Source organism: Lolium perenne, chromosome 4 (assembly GCF_019359855.2).
Source record: "Lolium perenne isolate Kyuss_39 chromosome 4, Kyuss_2.0, whole genome shotgun sequence".
NCBI lineage: Eukaryota > Viridiplantae > Streptophyta > Magnoliopsida > Poales > Poaceae > Lolium > Lolium perenne.
In genome coordinates, this window is record NC_067247.2 from 382097794 (window position 1) to 382103812 (window position 6019).

Below are 6019 nucleotides of genomic sequence, written 5' to 3' on the forward strand. Positions count from 1 at the left end.
TTGCAAGGAGCTACGCGGGCCAGGTAAATTGTACGGCCAGTTCACAGCCAATCCTATGGCCAGAAACTGGTCTGATGGGAAGCAAACCATCGGATGCCGATCCCTAGTGTTCTTTTTTTCAATTTCAAAATCTATGTTCAGTGCAGCCCACATCGTCCATCTGCATAGTATCCACGCGTACCCACAAATCTTTCGGATGGATCCGATCGAATATGCTTCACAAGAGAAGACGCGCAGCAACAGCAAGCCACACGTGGAGCTCTCGCCCCCACTGTCCCTCTCACCAATCACCATTACATGATTAAGCGGCGGCTGCTTCCATCATTCCGCTACCTCCAAAGTCCAGACCCAACGAAAGCTCCCGGCTGCTGGAACATGAGCCACAAAACGACGGCACTCGATTGGGCTTACGATTCCCGGTGATAGTCTGACAGATCATCGCAGTACGCGCCGGCCCTGATAGCGCCGGGACGGCGTGGCGAGAACGTGGCTGCGCAGCCATCCAGCGGGACATGGCCCGATTGACGGCGAGGTGGTGGCCTGGTGGTGGATCCATGGCCGGCGGGAAGCGTGTCCCGTCGTGATCGATGGATCGATCGACTGCACGTGAGGCTGCCGCTGCTCGGTGCTCGCTGGATCGAGGAGCTGTGGCTCGGAGCTGCGACGGTGACCGCCGGCCTACCACCGCGGCATTATGTACTTGTTTTTTCACGGGAAGAACAGCTGCATTATTGATCCCTCATCCCTGTATATATTCCTCATCACTGTCAACCCCAAGATAGGCGACACTTGTCAGGCTGCTCGATCGTGCTCCCGTGCGGGGCCAGTCTTCTCCCGTCACGTCGGTATCTCATTCATGTTCAAGCGCGGTTAATTAGATCCACACACATGTTCTGGGCGCATGCATGATGATCACTGGTAGAAAAATGGCCATTGGTCGCGGTTCGCAATCGCTATCGGCCATGGTTGCAAGAACCGCGACCAATTAGGCGCGATTAAAGCTCTCTTTAGTCGCGGTTCCTTACGAACCGCGACTAAAGGCCCGTCCACGTGGGCGGTAGGCGAGCGCCAGGGCGGAGGACCTTTAGTCGCGGTTCTTCTGGCCAACCGCGACTAAAGGCCTCCGCAGGGTTTAGGGTTTAGCCCCCCCTCCCCCTAAATCTGGTTTCTTTTTAATTTGTATTGTTTTATTTCTTTTGGGTTTTAATTTTGAAGGAGTTTCACATATTCTACGGTACTACATACATGCATATGAATGTACAATTTCAAACAAATTTGAAATTAGAACCAAAAAGAATTCAAGAGGAATATACAATATATATTCAATATCGGATGACCATATACAATTTTGAACAAGTTTCCATCCATAATTTAGTGCATATGAAGTTCTACGTCCTCTACATAGTGTTCTCCTCTAGGATCGATGACTTCCCTCGCGAACCATCCAGCTAGTTCCTCTTGAAGTGGTCGGAAGCGAGCTTCTGGACTAAGCGTCTTCCGGAGGTTATTTCTCTTGATGTTGTTCTCACACTGCTGGTCCCGCTCATTGGTGTATCTCCGGATCCTCTCACAAACATAGTATCCACATAGATTGGTCCCCGGTGGATGAATATCCCCAGTCGTCCGCACTGCCCTTTTAAATTGTAGCTCTTTTTTGAATTCACCGACCTTTTCATCTACGAACCGTCTCCAAACCCTACGAGGCAAAGAAAATTAAATGAACAAGAGAGTTATTAATTAGTTACTTGATATTAGGAAATGATGAACGAAATAGGCCGATCGATATAGAGCGCAAATGAATGAAAATAATTACTTTTGCATCATTTTTCTCATGTCGGCCCAAAGCGCCGCATCCATATTCAGAGAGTTGTGGACGAGAACTGTGGAGGTGTGAAATTGAATTACCATCAGAATCCAGTGGAACCTGCGGACACGATACATGCACAGTCATGCATAACTCATCGATTAGCCACATACCATGCATGGAGTAAACAAAATAGAATGTGCTCAAGACAGAAACACTCACCCAAAATGGTAAGGAAATAGAATATCACTTTTGAGTTCCTGTTTTCTAAGAAACCGCGACAGGTCTTCCTCCACGTCGGCGGGGTGGTGTTCTAACACATATGAATTAACGATGTGTGGGTCAATGAACCCAACATCATGGATGTTCCTTATTCGCATTTTCCGCTTCTTCATATATATATATATCTATATATATATATATATATATATATATATATATATATATATAGATATATATATAGTGCAGGCAAGGAACGAGATGGGGTAGAAATTAATAAATCACTTACGTAACGTAGCAACCGATGATAGATTTGTCGAGCTCGCGCAGATTGAACAAATTGGAACAATTCACTCCGATGAATTGTTATATAGTAATGTTTGAAGTGATGCTCATATCTAACTTCCGCATAAATATAGTCTTTGGCGTTTTTAAGTTTTATGTAACCCTTGTACCAATTTAGCAGACCTTTCATTTGTCGAGGTAGATCCTCTTCCTGCGCAGGCTCGACGAGAGGGCCATTCTTCACATATGTAAATACTACGTCCTTCATTGGCGCCTCATCAAGGCCTAACAGTGCACGAAGAGTGATACCTAAGTTGGCCGCTTGTTCTCTGGCACTCGTTACAGTCAATCCATGTGCTGCCGCAGCTGCTATGATATCGGGGGCATCCGGACCGGCGGCTTGCACTATGAGCGGGGCGATCGATTGTTTACTTTGTTCCCCGAGCTGGGCAACTTCTTTCCCCCTTTCTAATTTTTCCTCGGCCTCCTCCAAGACTTTCTTCTCCTGCTTCTCCGCCAACTCTTGGTTCCTCTTGAACGCGAGTGCTTGCCTACGAAGTTCACGTGCATAGTCGTCAGGAAGATTCTTCGCGGCTTGGGACGGTGTGTTCAAAAATGACTTAGCCCACTGCTTTTGCTTGTCAGAAAATACTGGCTTGGGCTCGCCCTCTCTTTTCTTCTTGCAGTCCTCCTTCCATTTCTCATGCTGAGCAGCCACGGCCGCTGCATTTTCCTCGACACTAAGTTCCCAAGGCCTCGGGATGAGAGGCTTCAGTGATGGCTCTGGTATCTTTGTGGTTCTAGGTACATAAGGCTCCGGGTTAATAACCCAGGACTGCTTCTGCTTCTTCGCCGGAGGTGGATTGGGGGGCGGCGTCTGATCACCCGCCGGACGAGGACTGGGGGGCGGCGTCTGCTTACCCGCCGGAGGTGAATTGGGGGGCGGCGTCGGCTGACGTGAAGGAGGTGTAGGTGAACCACCACCACCACCACCGCCGCCGCCACCACCACCGGAGGGGGGTGGACTTGTTTGCCTTGGCGCCTCGTCTGGAAACTTGATAAACTTCTTTTTCCATAGAATGAACTGGCGCTTGACACCTCCAAGTCTTCTCTCCCCTTCGGGTGTAGCAATGTCAATCTCCAGTTCCTCAAACCCTGGGACTATTTCCTCCACCGTGACACAAGCATAGCCATCTGGAATGGGGTTGTTGTGGTGGAGTGCTCCAGGCTCACATGGTAAAGCACTGCCGATGGCTACCTTCGTGGACATGTTCCCAATTGGATAATGCAGATGACATTCTTTCATCTCCTTTACATCGTCCACGGGGTAGCGAGGAGGCTCCGGTGCAGTAATTTCGACCGCCGTTGCATTATCAGTAGCCGGCGGGTTCTCCGTGGAAGCCACGCTGCTTCTCATCCGCGGCTGGCTTCCGAGATCCGCTGGATGATCTTCATTCGCCCCAGCTGCCGATCTTTCTTGTACTAGTATATTCAAGGTTTTCTTCATCGTATCGACTTCCGATACCAACTTCGCCATAACATCTGCATCCCGATCCATCTTTCTCTTACGGCTTCTGTAACCGTACGGGTCATCGTTCTGGGAGAACCCTACTTTCCACGGAATGTCCCCGGACATGCCTCGTACACGTCCTCCGTGTTCAGGATTCCCGAGGGCTCTTGTCAGCGCGTCGTTCTCTCTGTTGAACTTGATCTTCCCCTCTTGAGCATCCCTCATTGCGTCAATAAGGGCTTGGGTGGGTTTAAACATTTTGTTCCCGTGAACACACACCCCTGTCTCCGGGTCTAGCGTTCCCCCATGCCCGTACCACCAGCTTTTGGCCCTTCGGTCCCATCCCTCCGTACCTGGACGGATTCCTCGCCTCCTCAGCTCGTTCTCCATCTTCTCCCACTTAGGCTCCCAAAAGCGATACCCTCCTGGCCCCATAATATGATTGTACTCCTTCTTAGCCGCATTTTCCTTATTTTTTTCGATATTTCAATGAAATGCTCCGATTTCTTCTGCTTCACAAAATCTGGCCAATCATGTTGAAGTCTCTCATATTGTCCTTTGAAATCCGGAGTCTTGTTCTGATTGACATAGTCACGGGCTAGATTTTGCTTGAATTTCCTGAATGTTTCGGCCATCTTACCAAGAGCGAACTGTTTGACTAGCTTCCTCCTCTTCTTGTTTTCCTCAATCTTGTTACCCTCCTCATCGAATTTGTGGTATTCCGGAGGTAGGATGAAATGTTCCATAAGCTTTTTAAAGCAATCCTTTTTAGTTCTCTTGTCGACAAAAGTGAAAACAAGACGTGCCTTCTTTGGCTCATGCCACTCCTGGAGGGTGATCGAGACGTTGTCTCTAACAACGGCTCCGCATTGGTTGATAAACTTGGTGGCGTGCTTCTGGGGCTCCAGCGGCCTGCCGGTTGCACTGTCGACAACCTCGATGGTATATGTTTCTCCTTGTTTGAGCATCTTGGTTGCGCCACGCTTTGACGACGACGTACTCGATTTTTTCGACGATCCGGCCGAGGGCTAAAATAAGAAAGAGAGTCGCGCGTGTTAGTACACACATATTTATTCAAATCAGTAAGTTTGTATCACCAGAGGCAAAATGTATATATATATACCTCGGTGCCGGAGCTGGTTGCTGCTACTTGCAATTCAAGATCGTCGTTTATCGACGTTTCTTCCCCATCATCTTGCTGACGGCCTTCGTCTTGACCGTCAAGATTCAGATAAGAAGAAATATCCTCTTCATCTTGTTCGGTCGGCACATAAACAATATCGCCTTTTATGATGCCAAATATATGTTCTTCAGCTTCTTGATCATAGTTGTCCATAATCGGGTCAGCTCTATCGTCCCCGCCGGCTGGAGCCTAAGCGCCGGCGGCGTGCCGGTCCCTCCCCTCCCTCAGGGTACTGCGCGCCGGGCGGCCATCACGAACCACTACTACCTCGACCTCACGCCGGAGCAGCGGATGAATCCCCGCTGGCATCCCGATAACCAGCATACTTGGGACGCCTTCTTCATCAATCGGCGTGAGAGGGCGCTCGCCAGGTATGAGGAGGACGGTCTGCCTCCTGGGAACTTCCACGAGGCCGGCCGTCGGCTATGGTGGTACGGCCGGACTCTGCAGAGCGTCATGGACTACATCACGGCCGGCGATATCCCCCGCCTGCGCTGCCCTCAGTTCGAGCCACGAGCGCCGCCCGACGACAGCAGCGAGGACGACGGCGACAACTTAGAAGGCGACGACTACCAGTACAACGGCGGCGGCTATGAAGACTACGAGTATGCATATTATACGCCTAGGCAGGAGTATGACTAAATCACTCCAAATTTCATGTATCATCAGTGCTATCTCGAATCAATCGAATCATTCGAAAATGGACACGAAAACACATCACGGATAATATAATTCACGTGATCCATTCAACAAAGTTTGGTACAATAAATTATTACACATCATTTCTTCCCTTGTGTCCCTGCTTGCTTACGATTGGGCCGTATCCATGGAGCATCCTCATCATTTAACTTAATGCTTGGGTCGGTGTTCACTTTGAAGGGAGGAATTTCACCAAACATATTATAATCTTCTGACATGTCTGTCTTGTCCTCCACTCCCATGATGTTTCTTTTCCCTGAAAGAACAATGTGGCGCTTTGGATAATCACATGATGTACTGATCGTTTTCTTATCTTTCC